Genomic DNA, 21,894 nt, shown 5'->3' with positions numbered 1-21,894 from the left:
TGTAAGGTGGAAGAATTACAACACAAATAAACCCCAGCTGAAATCTATGAATTATCTATTCTAGGGCATGTATTTTATATAGAGCAGATTGGTACTGTATAGAATAGAAAATGCAAGAGCATAAATTAAAGGGGAACTCCAGACGACTTCATCTTCCATGTAGTAATCAGGCGCTCTGTACACTGCGCTCTATAATGGCAATTAAAAATTGGGACAATTTTCTGATGCATACTTTGGACAGATGCCATAGGCTCCCATTGTAAATAAAAACAAAAACAACATATACTGTGTAGTACCGTATATACAGTCAGGTGAATGGCGGCCTATGGTTAATGTATGCACTGGGAATGTTTCCACCTTTCCTGCACATATGGCAAACATATTACAGTGTGAATGTAGCTTTACCTAATAATTTTATTATTTCCACTTGAAATGTGCAGAGGATTGTTTTCCATGGAGCATTACCAGTAAGTCCCCATACAGGACTAGTCTCTGGGAGAGTCGGCACCCTTGGTGGGCTTATACACAACAGCCAATTTTAACAAGCAGGGCTGCAGTGTAAAGCATGGAGAACGCTTGTGAATTGCAGACTATTTCAGAACCTAACAGAAAATTCAGCTCTGCAGTAGTCGCTGATTATAGCTCAGCAGCCCACAGTGAGGAATATTTTTAGAAAAAAAAGCACTTTCCAAAGAGACCTAATTTTTAGGATAAAAACTGCTAATCCATGTTAAGGGTTTGAATACAACTTTTTTTTATTTATTAAGATTTGACAGTTTGATTGTATGTTTAGTTCATGTTTAGTGTATGCCGAGGCAAAATCTGATATATCGCTATGCCTGAGCTGAAATACTCTGTGCTGCTGCGAACATGATAAACTCTAGGGCTCATGCACACGAACGTAATTTTTTTCCTTTTTCTTTTTTCTCACAGGTCCGTATGCGGAACCAATTCATTTCAATGGGTGTGCAACAAGAAAAAATGAAATTACTCAGTGTGCATCCCGTCTCCATATGTCCGCATATCCATTCCACAAAAAAAATACAACATGTCCTATTCTTTTCCATTTTGCGGACAAGGACAAGCATTGTTACAATGGATCTTTACAAAGAAAAAAAAAAACGGATCCAACACGGATGTCATCTGTTTTGCAGAAAAAAATACATACAGTTGTGTCTATGAGCTTTTATGGTAGAAGAACAAATAGAAACAACGTGACATTTGTTGTCGGTCTTCACACTCCGGGCATTAGCACCAACATCATAGGCTATTGACCCGATGACATCACGTGACTATATGCAATCTGGACTAGAGATAAGGGGGACCTGTGACCCTGGTTATTCTAGGTCACTGCTCCTCCATGATGTGGCTTTCCTACTGATCCAAACATCCACTTCCTGCATGATGGGAGTTGTAGCTAGAGAGACACAGGTCGGAGGCCGCCGTTCTAGACAACATTTTATGTTAGAAACGCTGTGCACCATATACTGTAAATCAGAGAAGAAAAACATTGATTCCACCAAGAAAGAAAATCATTAGCCGATGTTCCTGCTGTCATGATTTCCTATGAACCTCACACAGACACAATTATTTCCATCAGCAGAGATTGCAGATCAATAATTTACTAGCGGAAAAACACTGAGTCCTATACAGTGCCTAATAATAACCCAAACTACATTCAGAAAACAATGCATATGTGATGTAGTAGAACGGAGTTTGCCATTGGCACAATTTGCTGTGATGTAACAATGTGGTAATACAGGCTTTCCATATCGTAGCAGGGGTGTACGTATAGCCTTAGCAGCCATAGTACTTGCTATGGGGTCCAGAGGTTGGGGGAAGGGGGGCAGTCAGTGGCACGGACTTATAATAACAATATGGTGGCTTTTTGCTATAATGTGGGTTTTCTGATATACGGTGCTATTATACATACCTAGAATTGTTGCTACTTATGCTGCTGTTTTTTTAATTTTCTTACACTAATTGGTGGGGCCCATCTCATTTTGCTATGGGACCCTATGAATTATAGCTACGCCCCTGTATGATAGCAGGTAAATGCATAAAGTTATTTAACCCATTAATGATCACCGATATGCCTTTTTTACAGCGGTCTTTAAGGGGCCTTATTCTAGACCCCCACCTTTTTATGGCAGAGCTGGGAGCACAGGACTGCGGAGCATGTAACAGCTGGGCTCCTGCTCTAATGGCCATAACACCACGCTGCTACTGGGCAGAAACCATTTGTCCTATACTAAATCGAGTGTGCGGATTGCAAATCCGAAGTCAGAATTGTTGTAACACGTCACGAAATCTTGCTATGCACAAGTATATAAATCACAGAAAAAATGCACCAAACGGATATGCCACTGACTATACTGGCTAGTCATAAATGCAGATATTAAAAGCTGAGACTTTCGCCAATATATTCCTGTCAGGAAAATATCAGAGCCCATCATGCACCACGTCACGGTCACTCAGCATGGCAAAGGGTCCTACCACTACGCTAACTATGGTGTGAACAAGGTCTGAAGGTGATGTAATCCAGCTCACAGCCAGGCTTCCACACAAACGCCTAGCAGGACAACTAGTGCAATGTGAACAAAGCCAGACTGCAAGCCACACCCATATCAGACCCTGTGATGGAGGTCCCCAGGTGCAAAAGAGTGTTTGAATGCCAGGTAAAGGCACATACACTACATATAAAACAAGACAAAAACACATAAATATAGTGGCAATACTGGAGGAGCTGCTCAACCCCTAACACTGTAGCGTGCTTTTCATTGGGGGAACAGCCCCACCGCATGTGGACCGCGGTCCACATGCGGTGGGGCTGTTCCCCCAATGAAAAACACGCTACAGTGTTAGGGGTTGAGCAGCTCCTCCAGTATTGCCACTATATTTATGTGTTTTTATGCACAAGTATGCCTAAATAAATTAAGCACTTGGAAAGCATTGAATAATTTTGAACAGAACGAGTTTTACTCCAACAATTACCTGATCTACATCAAAGTTTGCGTAGTAATGAAAATGTAATGGAATAACAAAATTTCAAAAAGTCTTGTTTTTCAGTTTAAAAGTCTTAGGGCTCATGCACACAACAGTATGGCTTTTTCAGTGTTTTGCAGTCCGTTTTTTACGGATCCATTGTTCAGTTTTTTGTTTCCGTTTTGTGTTTCCTTTCCGTTTTTCCGTTCCGTTTTTCCGTATGCCATATACAGTATACAGTAATTACATAGAAAAAATTGGGCTGGGCATAACATTTTCAATAGATGGTTCAGCAAAAACGGAACGGATACGGAAGACATACGGATGCATTTCCATATGTGTTCCGTTTTTTTTGCGGACCCATTTTTTTGCGGACCCATTGAATGGAGCCAAGCACCGTGATTTGCGGACAAGAATAGGACATGTTCTATCTTTTCACGGTACGGAAATACGGAAATACTGAAATGGAATGCACACGGAGACACTTCAGTATTTTTTGCTGAACCATTGAAATGAATGGTTCAGTATATGTTCCGCATACTGAACTCAAAAAACGTCCAGTATACTGAACGCAAAATACTGTCGTGTGCATGAGCCCTTACTTGAGCAATGTCCAGTACTGTTAAAAGTGCTTCAGATATCTGCTTTTGCGTTTGTGAAAGGTCATATTTTCCCGTTGCAAAAACCAGCAGTAGTCCCCCATCATGTTGGGATTCCAGCGGCCTTGATACCTGTTCTCCATTGTAGAAATATCTTTATGGAACCGCTCTCCATGTTCGTCACTTACTTGTCCCAAATGGAATGGGTGGAAAAAAAGTAAAGATGGGAATGTAAGAAATGCACTTTCATTGACATTCAGCAGCCAAGTTGTTCATATGCTGTGAGCATGTTGTCTACTAATTCAGCACAGTTTGCAGCTCGTCTGTTCCCAAGGAAGTTCTGCACTACTAGCACAAATGCATCCCAAGCTGCAAGATGCACTCGCTTTGTCAGATTCTTGTGCTAATCATAAGTAGTATATTTGCCACATATGTAGCAGAAATTGTCTGGATCGTTAACACATTTGCGTTTATCCATCTTAAGTTTCAAAACTGATAGCACTATAACAGATCACTTTATCAAAATCTGTCAGCTTGCCTTATAGAAACATAGAATGTGTCGGCAGATAAGAACCATTTGGCTCATCTAGTCTGCCCAATATACTGAATACTATGAATAGCCCTTGGCCCTATCTTATATGAAGGATGGTCTTATGCCTATCCCATGCATGCTTAAACCCCTTCACTGTATTTGCAGCTACCACTTCTGCAGGAAGGCTATTCCATGCATCCACTACTCTCTCAGTAAAGTAATACTTCCTGATATTACTTTTATACCTTTGCCCCTCTAATTTAAAACTATGTCCTCTTGTAGCAGTTTTTCTTCTTTTAAATATTCTCTCCTCTTTTACCTTGTTGATTCCCTTTATGTATTTAAAAGTTTCTATCATATCCCCTCTGTCTCGTCTTTCTTCCAAGCTATACATGTTAAGGTCCCTTAATTTTCCTGGTAAGTTTTATCCTGCAATCCATGTACCAGTTTAGTAGCTCTTCTCTGAACTCTCTCCAAAGTATCAATATCCTTCTGGAGATATGGTCTCCAGTACTGAGCACAATACTCCACATGAGCTCTCACTAGTGCTCTGTAGAGCGGCATGAGCACCTCCCTCTTTCTACTGGTAATGCCTCTCCCTATACACCCAAGCATTCTGCTAGCATTTCCTGCTGCTCTATGACATTGTCTGCCTACCTTTAAGTCTTCTGGAATAATGACCCCTAAATCCCTTTCCTCAGATACTAAGGTTAGGACTGTATCACTGATTTTATATTCTACTCTTGGGTTTTTACGCCCCAGGTGCATTATCTTGCACTTATCAACATTAAATTTTAGTGGCCAGATTTTTGACCATTCCTCTAGTTTTCCTAAATCCTTTTCCATTTGGTGTATCCCTCCAGGAACATCAACCCTGTTACAAATCTTTGTGTCATCAGCAAAAAGACACACCTTACCATTGAGGCCTTCTGCAATTTCTCTGATAAAGATATTAAACAATATGGGTCCCAGAACAGATCCCTGAGGTACCCCACTGGTAACAAGACCATGGTCTGAATATACTCCAGTGACTACAATCCTCTGTTGTCTGTCCCTCAGCCACTGCCTAATCCATTCAACAATATGGGAGTCCAAGCACAAAGACTGAAATTTATTGATAAGCCTTCTATGTGGGACAGTATCAAAAGCCTTACTAAAGTCTAGATAAGCGATGTCTACTGCACCTCTGCCATCTATTATTTTAGTCACCCAATCAAAAAAATCAGTAAGATTAGTTTGACATGATCTCCCTGAAGTAAACCCATGCTGTTTTTCATCTTTCAATCCATGGGATTTTAGATGTTCCACAATCCTCTCCTTAAGTATGGTTTCCATTAATTTCCCCACTATTGATGTCAGGCTTACTGGCCTATAGTTGCCCGATTTCTCCCTACTAGAGATGTCGCGAACATAAAATTTTCCGTTCGCTAACGGCGAACGCGAATTTTTGCAAATGTTCGCGAACGGGCAAACCGGGCGAACCGCCATTGACTTCAATAGGCAGGCGAATTTTAAAACCCACGGGGACTCTTTCTAGCCACAGTAGTGATGGAAAAGTTGTTTCAAGGGGACTAACACCTGGACTGTGGCATGCCGGAGGGGGATCCATGGCAAAACTCCCATGGAAAATTACATAGTTGACGCAGAGTTGGGTTTTAATCCATAAAGGGTATAAATCACCTAACAATCCTAAATTTTTTTGAACAACATGGTTTAAAACATCCAGTGTGTGCATACGATCAGATATGATGTTGTATCGATCAGGTAGTGTAAGGGTTACGCCCGCTTCACAGACATTGACAGACCAAACTCCCCTTTTAATGCACCGCAAACAACCGCAAACAGTCCATTTGCCCAACCGCAAAACCCCCCATTTGCACAAGGTTGGATACCAAGCTAGCCATGTCCCGTTGATGTCATTGAAGGTTTCTTCCTCCACTCAGCCATGTACAACACCAAGGGTCCCCGAAAGGTGAATTGAATAGATTTTTCGAACGGGGAGATGGTTAAAAAAATGCTGGCTCCCTCCCCTTTGTTTGAATCCACGGTCACTGCGTCTGCACCGTGCAATTTACTGTCACACCCGATATGAGTGGTATTTTCTGTAGTACTATTCTCATCAGTTTAATCCCTGTTATGTCCCCAATCTGGGGTCCATTTATTGAATTGATTTTTCGAACGAGTAGAGGGTTAAAAAAATGCTGGCTCCCTCCCCTTTGTTTTAATCCACGGTCACTGCGTCTGCGCCGTGCAATTTACTGTCACACCCGATATGAGTGGTATTTTCTGTAGTACTATTCTCATCAGTTTAATCCCTGTTACGTCCCCAATCTGGGGTCCATTTATTGAATTGATTTTTCGAACGAGTAGAGGGTTAAAAAAACGCTGGCTCCCTCCCCTTTGTTTTAATCCACGGTCACTGCGTCTGCGCCGTGCAATTTACTGTCACACCCAATATGAGTGGTATTTTCTGTAGTTCTCTTCTCATCAGTTTAATCCCTGTTACGTCCCATATCAGGGATTGCCTTTTGTGAAAAAAAAATTTAGGCCTGGTACCTTCGACTGCCTTCACAGTGACAGACATAACTCTGATACACCTAACTGAATTGATTTTAGGAACTGGGAGATGGAAAAAGCAGCTTGGTCGGTCCTCTTATTCCCAAATTGGGGCACTGCGCGTGCACAGAGCAATGTGCTGTGACACCCTATATGAGTGGTGTCTTAACTAGTACTATTCCTATAAGTTTAATCCCTGTTACGTCCCCTATCCGGGAATGTGTGTCGAATTGATTAACCATTGTCGAATTAACGAACCATTACGACATCCTGAAATAATTTAGTTCTGAGCTCTGTACTTGCTTTGTATTGGAATTGATGGGGATTTTTTTAATTGTCTGCATTATTTCTAATAAACTATTAAGAGACTTTATTACGATTTTTTTATTTTATGTATTAAAAACCCATACAACTTAAAAAAAATAATAAAAAAAAAATTAAGGTTTTTTCTATGAAAAATTATCCAGCCGATCGCTTTTGGTCTGATCATAATGAAGCAACGGCCTTATCATCTGGGGTATGGCAATATTTCCAACAGACTCATAGAGGTGATGATCGCTTCATTGTGATACGCAAGCCCCTTCACCACAACAAGGTAACGATCACGAAGGGGAATTGACACTTGTATGTGCCTTTTTTTTTTTTTTTTTTGCAGCCACAGTGCAGCACCAGAGGCCAGAAAAATTAGGCATGTACACATGCCTGAAAAATAATGGTATTGTTGCAGCCGCTGTTGTAGCAGCGGCCGGAAAAATGGATGTTTTCCAGGCAGAAAGGTGACTAAAACATTGCGGCTTGAACCCTAGTTGGTGGCTGAGAATCCGGTATGCAAACATTAAATACAGCAGCGTGGGGACCATTTTGAGGCCAAGGCATGTCATCAGGCCTTTTGTTAGTCAAACGTATCCCCCACTGTCAGTCCCTTCGGGATCCATGCCTCATTCATCTTAATGAAGGTGAGGTAATCAACACTTTTTTGACCGAGGCGACTTCTTTTGTCAGTGACAATGCCTCCTGCTGCACTGAAGGTCCTTTCTGACAGGACACTTGAAGCGGGGCAGGCCAGAAGTTCTATCGCAAACTGGGATAGCTCAGGCCACAGGTCAAGCCTGCACACCCAGTAGTCAAGGGGTTCATCGGTCCTCAGAGTGTCGATATCGGCAGTTAAGGCGAGGTAGTCTGCTACCTGTCGGTCGAGTCGTTCTCTAAGGCTGGATCCCGAAGGGCTGTGGCGATGTGTAGGACTGAAAAAGCTCTGCATGTCCTCCATCAACAACACATCTGTAAAGTGTCCTGTCCTTGCCGCCGTCGTGGTAGGAGGAGGATTACTTTCACCTCTTCCCCAGTTAGATTCCCGTTGTGCTGTGACATCCCCCTTATAAGCTGTGTAAAGCATATTTTTTAGTTTGGTTTTGAACTGCTGCATCCTTTCTGACTTTCGGTAATTTGGTAACATTTCCGCCACTTTGTGCTTATACCGGGGGTCTAGTAGCGTGGCCACCCAGTACAGGTCGTTCTCCTTCATCCTTTTTATACGAGGGTCCCTCAACAGACATGACAGCATGAAAGACCCCATTTGCACAAGGTTGGATGCCGAGCTACTCATGTCCCGTTCCTCGTCCTCACTGATGTCATTGACGGTCTGTTCTTCCCCCCAGCTACGTACAACACCACGGGTCCCAGATAGGTGACAACAACAAGCACCCTGGGATGCCTGCTGTGGTTGGTCTTCCTCCTCCTCAAAGCCACATTCCTCCTCTGACTCCTCTTCCTCATACTCTTCTTGCAGCGTTGCCGCAGGTCCGGCAAGCGATGATGACAAGGCTGTTTCTGGTGGTGATGGTGACCACAACTCTTCCTCTTCACGCTCATCTACAGCCTGATCCAGCACTCTTCGCAGGGCACGCTCCAGGAAGAAAACAAATGGGATGAGGTCGCTGATGGTGCCTTCGGTGCGACTGACTAGGTTTGTCACCTCCTCAAAAGAACGCATGAGCCTACAGGCATTGCGCATGAGCGTCCAGTAACGCGGCAAAAAAATTCCCAGCTCCACAGAGGCTGTCCTAGCACCCCGGTCATACAAATACTCATTGACGGCTTTTTCTTGTTGGAGCAGGCGGTCGAACATTAGGAGTGTTGAATTCCAACGTGTCGGGCTGTCGTAAATCAAGCGTCTCATCGGCATGTTGTTTCCCCTGAATATCGGAAAAGTGCGCCATGGCCGTGTAGGAACGCCTGAAATGGCCACACACCTTCCTGGCCTGCTTAAGGACGTCCTGTAAGCCTGGGTACTTAGACACAAAGCGTTGTACGATGAGATTCAACACATGTGCCGTGCAAATTCAATGCTGCCAACAAATTGCTTCCATTGTCACACACCACTTTGCCAATCTCCAATTGGTGCGGGGTCAGCCACTGATCCACCTGTGCGTTCAGGGTGGACAGGAGTGCTGGTCTGGTGTGGCTCTCTGCTTTCAGGCAAGTCAACCCCAAGACAGCGTGACACTGTCGTATCCGGGATGTGGAATAGCGCCTGGGGAGCTGGGGGGATTCAGTTGATGTGCAGCCAGACGCCGCAGCAGAAGAGGACTCAGCCGAGGAGGTTATGGAAGAGGATGGAGTAGGAGGAGTAGAGGAGGTGGCAGTAGGCCTGCCTGCAAGTCGTGGCGGTGTCACCAACTCCGCTGCAGAGCCACGCATTCCATGCTTGTTACCCGTCAGCAGGTTGACCGAATGCGCAGTGTAGGTGATATACCTGCCCTGACCGTGCTTTGCAGACCAGGTATCAGTGGTCAGATGGACCCTTGCCCCAACACTGTATGCCAGAGATGCCATGACTTCCTTTTCAATAACTGAGTAGAGGTTTGGGAGTGCCTTTTTTGAAAAAAAATATACATCCAGGTACCTTCCACTGTGGTGTCCCAATAGCGACAAATTTTTTGAAGGCCTCAGACTCCACCAGCTGGTATGGTAAAAGCTGGCGGGCTAAGAGTTCCGTCAAGCCAGCTGTCAGACGCCGGGCAAGGGGGTGACTCTGTGACATTGGCTTCTTACGCTCAAACATTTCCTTGACAGACACCTGACTGTGGGCAGATGAGATGGAACTGCTGAAGGTGAGAGGCGGAGTGGCGGGTGGTTGAGAGGGGGCAAAGAGGACAGCAGTGGTTGACGTGGCTGAAGATGCTGGACCAGGAGAAGGATGGTGGCTTTGAGTTTGTGTGCTGCTTGTACTCATGTGTTGATCCTATTGGCGTTTGTGATGTGAGATCATGTGCCTTCGCAAAGCAGTTGTACCGAGGTGGGTGTTGGACTTCCCACGACTCCGTTTCTTTTATCACAGGTTGCAAATGGCATTGCTGTTATCAGAGGCAGACACACAAAAAAAATGCCACACTGCTGAGCTTTGCAATGACGGCATTCTGGTGGTGGCAACAGCATGCGTTGATTGGCGTGCTGTCTGGCTGACCCCGGGTGCCAATACATGCTGTCTGACTGTGCCACTAGCTCTTGCGACGACCTCCCCCTGCTTCCAACTCGTCTCCTCCTTCTCTCTGTCTCCCCTTCTGAACTTTCCCCCTCTTCTTCTTCTCTTCGAGCAGGCACCCACGTGGCATCCACGGACACATCGTCATCATCAACCACTTCACTTGTATCTGACACCTCAGCAAAGGAAGCAGCAGCGGGTACAACATCATTATCATCATCATCACACTGTACGTCCATGTGTGTAATCCTGCCCGACTGAGACATATCCCTGTTATCTACATCCTCTGGCAATAATGGTTGCGCATCACTAATTTCATCCAACTGATGTGTAAATAACTCCTCTGACGGATCAAGTGAAGCGGCTATGGTAGCTGTGGTGGTAGTGATGGTGGTGGCGGGGGGCCGGAGAGTGGTAACTTGAGAGCAGGTGACCGAAGCTGAGCTGGAGGAGGATGGTGCGTCAAGGTTCTTAGCGGAAGCTGTTGAAGATTGGGTGTCCTGTGTAAGCCAGTCAACTATTTTCTCCGAATTTTTCCGGTTCAGGGTATGTGGCCTCTGAACACTGGGCATTATTCCAGGGCCAGTGGAAATCACAGCACCACGACCACGACGGCCCCTGCTGGGTGGCCTGCCTCTGCCTGTCATTTTTTTTTAGATAAGTGGTACTATGCGTGCAAGGTACTGTGCCACCCTATATAAGTGGTGGGCAGTGGGCACAGTACAGTCTGTGTGGGCCTGACACACACTGGCTTGCAACTGCGATTATATCACAGAGAAAAAATAAATTGACATTTTTTGTCTGCAAGGTATTGTGACACCCTGTAACGGTATGAGTGGTGGCCTGGCCAGTGGCCACAGTACAGTCTGTGGGCTAGACACTCAGTGGCTTGCAACTGCGATTATATCACAGAGAAAAAATAAATAGACTTTTTTTATCTGCAAGGTATTGTGACACCCTGTAACGGTATGAGTGGTGGCCTGGCCAGTGGACACAGTACAGTCTGTGAGCCTGCAGCCTCTCACTCTCTGGCAACTGCGAATATATCACAGAGAAAAAATAAATTGGCTTTTTTTTATCTGCAAGGTATTGTGACACCCTGTATGAATGGTGTGCACACAGTACAGTCTGTGAGCCTGCAGCTTCTCACTGCCTGGCAACTGCGATTATATAAAATAAAAATAATAAATTGACTTTTTTTTATCTGCAAGGTACTGTCTGTGACACCCTGTATGAATGGTGTGCACACAGTACAGTCTGTGAGCCTGCAGCCTCTCACACACGGGTAGGCAACTGCAATATATATATATATATATATATATATATATATAAAAAAAAAAAAAAAAAAGCAGACTGATGTACCAGCCCTAAAAAGGGCTTTTTGGGGTGCTGTAAGGATGAGTCTGTGGACACAGAACACTGCCCTAGCTAACGCTTTCCCTATTGAATCAGCAGCAGCACTGTCCCTCCTCTCACTAAGAATGCAGCTTCCGAATGAATCTAAAATGGATGCTGTCCAGGAGGTGGGAGGGTCTGGGAGGGAGGGTCTGCTGCTGATTGGCTGGAATGTGTCTGCTGACTGTGAGGTACAGGGTCAAAGTTTACACAATGATGACGAATAGGGGGCGGACCGAACATCGCATATGTTCGGCCGCCGCGGTGAACGCGAACAAGCTATGTTCGCCGGCGAATAGTTCGGGACATTACTACTCCCTACTACCTTTCTTGTGAATGGGCACAACATTTGCTAATTTCCAATCTTCTGGGACGACTCCTGTTGCCAGTGATTGGTTAAATAAATCTGTTAATGGTTTTGCTAGTTCACCGCTGAGCTCTTTTAATAGCTTTGGGTGTATCCCATCAGGCCCCTGTGACTTATTTGTATTAATTTTAGACAGCTGACTTAGAACCTCTTCCTCTGTAAAGACACATGCATCAAAAGATTCATTAGTCTTCCTTCCTAACTGAGGTCCTTTTCCTTCATTTTCCTTTGTAAAAACTGAACAGAAGTATTCATTGAGGCAGTCAGCTAGTTCTTTATCTTCTTCCATATACCTTCCTTCTTTTGTTTTTAATTTGGTAATTCCTTGTTTTAGTTTCCTTTTTGCATTTATATATCTGAAGAATGTCTTATCGCCTTTTTTCACTGACTGAGCTAATTTATCTTCTGCCTGTGCTTTAGAAGCTCTTATAACTTGTTTGGCCTCTCTGCCTAATCTTATAAATTTGCCTGCCATCCTCGTTTTTCTTTTTTTTATTACTAAATGCTATCTTTTTGTTTTTAATGATTTAAGCCACTTGTGCTGAGTACCTGAGTATCTGCTTATACACTTACTGCTGACATCAGCCTGAGTGCGCCTGAACAGGTCTGGATATGTCCATTGGAATATCTCCAATATAATTTATTAATATTATAACTGAATAGGCTTTGCACATATAACTTAAAATCTAGACGGGTCAGGCAAATTCCGAGTTCATATTTGGAATCAGCGCGCTCATTTTAGTATAAATCACATGTTTTTCTCACAGTAGCAAAATCATTGTTGCGCTGTGAATTGGCATAAGCACCAATCTCAACCGTTCAACACCTTAGGTTTCAGAAGAAGGGGAATTCTTCTGTCTGTTCATAGCACCCAGGGGTCCAATAAAGTACCCAAGGTCTGTCCTGTCCTCTGGCATGGCCTAATAGCTTGCCTGCAGTATCCTTCTGACAGCATAATATACTGTACTACATAAGTAGTACAGTGTATTATGGACGCAATCGGAGGATCGCAAGTCAAAGCCCCCTTGTGGGACTAATAAATGGTTACAAAATAAATAAACAATGTTTTATTTAAATAAATCTCCAAGTTAAAACACACACCTTTTCTCATCCCCTCCACATATTTGGTATCACCACATCCGTAATGACCCCCAAACGATACAATTATCACATTATAGTTCGATTATCCTGCATGGTAAACAACATAAAAAAATAAACACAATGCCCAAATACCGTAGCTTTTTTTGTATATCGCCACACAAAACAAAAACAGAATTAAAAGCTATCAAAAAGTATTATGTATTCCAAAATGATACCAATGAAAACTACAAGTCGCCCCACAAGAATAAAACCTACAGACAGCTCTGTAGAAAGAAAAAAAAAAAGGTATGGGTCTTGGAATGCGGCGATGCAAAAACACTTTCTTTCTTTTTTTTAAAGTGTTTTTATTGTAAAAAAGTTGTGAAACAAAAAAACTATATATATTAGGTATAGCTGTAATCATTCTGACCCAGAGCGTAAAGTTACAATGTTATTTATGATGCAAAGTAAACGTCTTAAAACTTACAATGTAAAAAGTCAATGGTGGTATTGCTGTTTTCTTTCCATTCCTCCCCAGAAAAACTTAATAAAAGTTAATCAATGCCTAGATGTACCCCAAAATGGTGCCATTAAAAACTACACCTTCATAAGGCAAGGCTACATTGATGGAAAAATAAAAAAGTTATAGCTCTTGGAACAAAACGATGAAAAAAAGGGGGAAAATTGCTTGTTCACTAAAGTGGAAAATGCTTATGGGGCACTGGCGGATCCAGGGGGGGGGGCAACAGGTCTTCCCCCCCCCCCCTCCTGAGAATATAGTGAGAGAGAGGGCTTCCGATCACCCTACTTCCCCTTTCCTAAACCAGTTCTGGCCGGGGAAGCAGGGGAAGGAAGAAGAGCGGGGACGAGAGGGTTACAAACTGCGGCGGGACATGAAGAGACCACCCACAGCCGCGGCACAGGGAGGAGACAGAGATTTTCTTCTGCTCACACACAGTGTCGGGAGCCTGCGTGAGCGCCATGCAGCAGGGTGTGAGAGTCTGCGCACGCTGACACAAGAGACCGGCCATAGCCGCGGCGCCGGAGGAGACGTTTCTGCCTGCAGCCAGTGTGTATGTGAGCGCCTGCAGCCAGCACAGCAGGGTGTGTGAGTCAGAGAATAATAGTAAAGCTATGATATGAAAAACATTTTGTGACCCTCTTGGAATGATCATTTTCCACTGAAGAAACAGACCTGCTTTTTTTTTAGGGGCTAGCAGTAAGACTTTTTTTAATTTATTTTTCAACAGAAAATAGCCCTAAATATTAGAAACTGGTGAAAACTTATCATCATGCAGGCAGGGTTAGGTAAAACTCACAAACCCGGTAACAAATGGACGAAGAAACATCACCAGTTTCTAATACTTAGGGCTATTTAGTATTTTCTGTTGGAAAAAAAAAAGTCTTACTGCTAGCCACTAAAAAAAGCAGGTCTGTTTCTTCAGTGGTAAAAGTGACCTGCAAGGAGTATCATTCTGTGCCCTGTTAGAGAGCCTCCTCTAACAGACCATTTAATGAGGTTTTAGCATAATACTATGATTCAGGAACCATTACAAGAGATCTGTCTACATCTGTACTCTGCGGTAAGGTGTGGGGGTCCTGTGTTGTCTCTGCGGTATGGGGGGAGTGCTGCCATCTCTCTCCTCAGTGCAGAGTGTGATCAGACTGACCCTGCCTCATACAGTATATACTGTCCACCTCACCTCTCCACCGCCTCATACAGTATATACTGTCCACCTCACCTCTCCACCGCCTCATACAGTATATACTGTCCACCTCACCTCTCCACCGCCTCATACAGTATATACTGTCCACCTCACCTCTCCACCGCCTCATACAGTATATACTGTCCACCTCACCTCTCCACCGCCTCATACAGTATATACTGTCCACCTCACCTCTCCACCGCCTCATACAGTATATACTGTCCACCTCACCTCTCCACCGCCTCATACAGTATATACTGTCCACCTCACCTCTCCACCGCCTCATACAGTATATACTGTCCACCTCACCTCTCCACCGCCTCATACAGTATATACTGTCCACCTCATCTCTCCACTGCCTCATACAGTATATACTGTCCACCTCACCTCTCCACCGCCTCATACAGTATATACTGTCCACCTCACCTCTCCACCGCCTCATACAGTATATACTGTCCACCTCACCTCTCCACCGCCTCATACAGTATATACTGTCCACCTCACCTCTCCACCGCCTCATACAGTATATACTGTCCACCTCACCTCCCCACCGCCTCATACAGTATATACTGTCCACCTCACCTCTCCACCGCCGCATACAGTATATACTGTCCACCTCACCTCTCCACCGCCTCATACAGTATATACTGTCCACCTCACCTCTCCACCGCCTCATACAGTATATACTGTCCACCTCACCTCCCCACCGCCTCATACAGTATATACTGTCCACCTCACCTCTCCACCGCCGCATACAGTATATACTGTCCACCTCACCTCTCCACCGCCTCATACAGTATATACTGTCCACCTCATCTCTCCACCGCCTCATACAGTATATACTGCCCACCTCACCTCTCCACCGCCTCATACAGTATATACTGTCCACCTCACCTCTCCACCGCCTCATACAGTATATACTGTCCACCTCACCTCTCCACCGCCTCATACAGTATATACTGCCCACCTCACCTCTCCACTGCCTCATACAGTATATACTGTCCACCTCACCTCTCCACTGCCTCATACAGTATATACTGTCCACCTCACCTCTCCACCGCCTCATACAGTGTATACTGTCCACCTCACCTCTCCACCGCCTCATACAGTATATACTGTCCACCTCTCCTCTCCACCGCCTCATACAGTATATACTGTCCACCTCACCTCTCCACCGCCTCATACAGTATATACTGTCCACCTCACCTCTCCACCGCCTCATACAGTATATACTGTCCACCTCATCTCTCCACCGCCTCATACAGTATATACTGTCCACCTCACCTCTCCACTGCCTCATACAGTATATACTGTCCACCTCACCTCTCCACCGCCTCATACAGAATATACTGTCCACCTCACCTCTCCACCGCCTCATACAGTATATACTGTCCACCTCACCTCTCCACCGCCTCATACAGTATATACTGTCCACCTCACCTCTCCACCGCCTCATACAGTATATACTGTCCACCTCACCTCTCCACCGCCTCATACAGTATATACTGTCCACCTCACCTCTCCACCGCCTCATACAGTATATACTGTCCACCTCACCTCTCCACCGCCTCATACAGTATATACTGTCCACCTCACCTCTCCACCGCCTCATACAGTATATACTGTCCACCTCACCTCTCCACCGCCTCATACAGTATATACTGTCCACCTCACCTCTCCACCGCCTCATACAGTATATACTGTCCACCTCATCTCTCCACCGCCTCATACAGTATATACTGTCCACCTCACCTCTCCACTGCCTCATACAGTATATACTGTCCACCTCATCTCTCCACTGCCTCATACAGTATATACTGTCCACCTCACCTCTCCACTGCCTCATACAGAATATACTGTCCACCTCACCTCTCCACTGCCTCATACAGTATATACTGTCCACCTCACCTCTCCACTGCCTCATACAGAATATACTGTCCACCTCACCTCTCCACTGACTCATACAGTATATACTGTCCACCTCACCTCTCCACTGCCTCATACAGTATATACTGTCCACCTCTCCACTGCCTCATACAGTATATACTGTCCACCTCACCTCTCCACCGCCTCATACAGTATATACTGTCCACCTCACCTCCCCACTGCCTCATACAGTATATACTGTCCACCTCACCTCTCCACTGCCTCATACAGTATATACTGTCCACCTCACCGCTCCACTGCCTCATACAGTATATACTGTCCACCTCACCTCTCCACCGCCTCATACAGTATATACTGTCCACCTCACCTCTCCACTGCCTCATACAGTATTTACTGTCCACCTCACCTCTCCACCGCCTCATACAGTATATACTGTCCACCTCACCTCTCCACTGCCTCATACAGAATATACTGTCCACCTCACCTCTCCACTGCCTCATACAGTATATACTGTCCACCTCACCTCTCCACTGCCTCATACAGTATATACTGTCCACCTCACCGCTCCACCGCCTCATACAGTATATACTGTCCACCTCACCTCTCCACTGCCTCATACAGAATATACTGTCCACCTCACCTCTCCACCGCCTCATACAGTATATACTGTCCACCTCACCTCTCCACTGCCTCATACAGTATATACTGTCCACCTCACCTCTCCACCGCCTCATACAGTGTATACTGTCCACCTCACCTCTCCACCGCCTCATACAGTATATACTGTCCACCTCTCCTCTCCACCGCCTCATACAGTATATACTGTCCACCTCACCTCTCCACCGCCTCATACAGTATATACTGTCCACCTCACCTCTCCACCGCCTCATACAGTATATACTGTCCACCTCATCTCTCCACCGCCTCATACAGTATATACTGTCCACCTCACCTCTCCACTGCCTCATACAGTATATACTGTCCACCTCACCTCTCCACCGCCTCATACAGAATATACTGTCCACCTCACCTCTCCACCGCCTCATACAGTATATACTGTCCACCTCACCTCTCCACCGCCTCATACAGTATATACTGTCCACCTCACCTCTCCACCGCCTCATACAGTATATACTGTCCACCTCACCTCTCCACCGCCTCATACAGTATATACTGTCCACCTCACCTCTCCACCGCCTCATACAGTATATACTGTCCACCTCACCTCTCCACCGCCTCATACAGTATATACTGTCCACCTCACCTCTCCACCGCCTCATACAGTATATACTGTCCACCTCACCTCTCCACCGCCTCATACAGTATATACTGTCCACCTCACCTCTCCACCGCCTCATACAGTATATACTGTCCACCTCATCTCTCCACCGCCTCATACAGTATATACTGTCCACCTCACCTCTCCACTGCCTCATACAGTATATACTGTCCACCTCATCTCTCCACTGCCTCATACAGTATATACTGTCCACCTCACCTCTCCACTGCCTCATACAGAATATACTGTCCACCTCACCTCTCCACTGCCTCATACAGTATATACTGTCCACCTCACCTCTCCACTGCCTCATACAGAATATACTGTCCACCTCACCTCTCCACTGACTCATACAGTATATACTGTCCACCTCACCTCTCCACTGCCTCATACAGTATATATTGTCCACCTCTCCACTGCCTCATACAGTATATACTGTCCACCTCACCTCTCCACCGCCTCATACAGTATATACTGTCCACCTCACCTCCCCACTGCCTCATACAGTATATACTGTCCACCTCACCTCTCCACTGCCTCATACAGTATATACTGTCCACCTCACCGCTCCACTGCCTCATACAGTATATACTGTCCACCTCACCTCTCCACCGCCTCATACAGTATATACTGTCCACCTCACCTCTCCACTGCCTCATACAGTATTTACTGTCCACCTCACCTCTCCACCGCCTCATACAGTATATACTGTCCACCTCACCTCTCCACTGCCTCATACAGAATATACTGTCCACCTCACCTCTCCACTGCCTCATACAGTATATACTGTCCACCTCACCTCTCCACTGCCTCATACAGTATATACTGTCCACCTCACCTCTCCACTGCCTCATACAGTATATACTGTCCACCTCTCCACTGCCTCATACAGTATATACTGTCCACCTCACCTCTCCACCGCCTCATACAGTATATACTGTCCACCTCACCTCTCCACCGCCTCATACAGTATATACTGTCCACCTCACCTCTCCAATGCCTCATACAGTATATACTGTCCACCTCACCTCCCCACCGCCTCATACAGTATATACTGTCCACCTCACCTCTCCACCGCCTCATACAGTATATACTGTCCACCTCACCTCTCCACTGCCTCATACAGTGTATACTGTCCACCTCACCTCTCCACCGCCTCATACAGTATATACTGTCCACCTCACCTCTCCACGCCTCATACAGTATATACTGTCCACCTCACCTCTCCACTGCCTCATACAGAATATACTGTCCACCTCACCTCTCCACTGCCTCATACAGTATATACTGTCCACCTCACCTCTCCACCGCCTCATACAGTATATAGTGTCCACCTCACCTCTCCAATGCCTCATACAGTATATACTGTCCACCTCACCTCCCCACCGCCTCATACAGTATATACTGTCCACCTCACCTCTCCACCGCCTCATACAGTATATACTGTCCACCTCACCTCTCCACTGCCTCATACAGTGTATACTGTCCACCTCACCTCTCCACCGCCTCATACAGTATATACTGTCCACCTCACCTCTCCACGCCTCATACAGTATATACTGTCCACCTCACCTCTCCACTGCCTCATACAGAATATACTGTCCACCTCACCTCTCCACTGCCTCATACAGTATATACTGTCCACCTCACCTCTCCACCGCCTCATACAGTATATACTGTCCACCTCACCTCTCCACCGCCTCATACAGTATATACTGTCCACCTCACCTCTCCACCGCCTCATACAGTATATACTGTCCACCTCACCTCTCCACCGCCTCATACAGTGTATACTGTCCACCTCTCCACTGCCTCATACAGTATATACTGTCCACCTCACCTCTCCACCGCCTCATACAGAATATACTGTCCACCTCACCTCCCCACTGCCTCATACAGAATATACTGTCCACCTCACCTCCCCACTGCCTCATACAGAATATACTGTCCACCTCACCTCCCCACTGCCTCATACAGTATATACTGTCCACCTCACCTCTCCACTGCCTCATACAGTATATACTGTCCACCTCACCTCTCCACTGCCTCATACAGTATATACTGTGTCCAGTATAGTCTGTTCTATAAGCACCACATTATTTTCTGTCCGCCGCCACATAACAATCTGGAAGTCCCGAGATCAGGCTCTGGATCTGCCACTGTTATGGGGGAAAGGGGTTAATTACCATCCACTTAAAAAAGTTAACTCTGTGCTATATGTTACTTAGATCTTTAAGGTATTACTTTTATTTTATATAAAAATAGACAGGAGCTAACATTATCATAGAATTTGGCTAAGTGCAGGATATCCGTCTGGTATACAACAACCCTGCACTAGAATAGCCTACAAATGTTTATGTGACAACCTTGAACATTTGCTTACCATCTACCATTTTTAGGTCATTTTTTGGCAAATCTCATGTAAACAGGACAATATTTATAAGGAGCTTCCCTTAGGCTGAGTTCATAAACATAAAACCATGCCCTTAAGAAACATATCTCAGAAGGCCAGGTGCATGGGCATAACTATAGCCATAGCAAGTACAGGGGGCCCAGTCAGGTGCAAGAACATTGTACCTTTTTGTGGAGAATAACAATATGATGGCTATTTGCTATAATGTGGGTTTCCAATATATTATGCTATTATACATACCTTTCACTATTACTACTTAGGGTATATTCACACGACCGTATAATTTTATCTGCGTCCGATCCGCATCCGTTCCGCATTTTGCGGTATAGATGCGGATCCATTCATTCCTATGGGTGAATAAAATGTGCGGACAACGTTCAATATGTTGTCCGCATCCGTGTTTCCGCATTTCTCGTCCGCAAAAATATGAAGCTTGTACTACTATTGTCCACACAGATTGGTCCACAGCCCCATTCAAGTCAATAGATCCGCAAATAGCGTAAGACATACAGAAACCGTTTCGTATGTCATCAGTTTTTTTTGCAGATCCGTTTCCGTGTAATCTAAGTCCCTGCTCCCTGACCTTGGTGCAAAATATTGTGATATTGCTATTTCAAAATGTGGACACACGGAACGGATATGGAAACACAATTACGGACACACAGTTCCGTTATTTGCTGTCCGCAAAATGGAAAAGGATTACACACGGCCATGTGACTGTACCCTTAAGGCCTCCTGCACACGACTGTATGGCTTTTTCAGTATTTTGCGGTCCGCAAAAAAGGGATCCGCAAAAAATACGGATGATGTCTGCATTCCATTTTTTGCGAAACTGAACAGCTGGCCCCTGATAGAACAGTACTATTCTTGTCCGTTATGCGGACAATAATAGGACATGTTTTATCTTGGAACGGAAAACGGAAATACGTAAATGGAAGGCATACGGTGTACCTTCCGTTTTTTTTTTTTTTGCAGATCCATTGAAATGAATGGTTCCGTATACGGAACGCAAAAAACAGAACGTAAACGGGGGAAAAAAAAAAACATTTGTGTGCAAGAGGCCTAATGCTGTTGTTTTCATTTTTTTGCACTAGGTGGTGGGGGCCCCATAGCAAAAGAAGAAGGGGCCCCCACCACCTAGGAATTATAGCTACGCCCCTGGCCACCTGAGAGCTACTCTCACAAACTGACAGCATGGGATTATTGACCGCCAGGTCCTCTGGAAAGGCAATATGGGTTCCCAATAATCTAACCTCATAGACAGCTGACAAGTAGTATTAATACTCCAAAGTGCCTGCTATAGTTATATTTAATTAATTCCCCTACAGATTGTTCTTTGCAGAATAATCTAGGGTAATCTTTCTGTTTTACAATCATTAGAATATATATTCCATATCTAATTATATGGTTCATTTACAATCTAGAACCTAATGGAACCTTTAGTCTGTTTAGTCCATGGTTTTGTCCACTTCTTTAGTCAAAGGTACATTATAGCACATTAATAGTCACCGGTTATGGGGTTCTTCATACATGAATGAGACTTGACACAACACCACACAAATGTCTTGCTCCAGGAGAAATTTCCATGGATGGGACACCAAGACAATAAGT

At 45.0% G+C, this 21,894-nt stretch overlaps 1 protein-coding gene across 1 annotated transcript in view; it reads right to left on the bottom strand.

Moving 5' to 3' along the window:
• Positions 1–21,894, bottom strand: part of BAALC (BAALC binder of MAP3K1 and KLF4) — a 121,004-nt gene that overhangs the window by 98,397 nt on the left and 713 nt on the right. The gene's annotated exons all lie outside the window — the stretch shown is intronic.

The sequence above is a fragment of the Bufo bufo genome, chromosome 5 (assembly GCF_905171765.1).
Source record: "Bufo bufo chromosome 5, aBufBuf1.1, whole genome shotgun sequence".
NCBI classification, from domain to species: Eukaryota; Metazoa; Chordata; class Amphibia; order Anura; family Bufonidae; genus Bufo; species Bufo bufo.
Note: the sequence above shows the minus strand (reverse complement) of the source record. Positions and strands in the feature narration are given on the sequence as shown.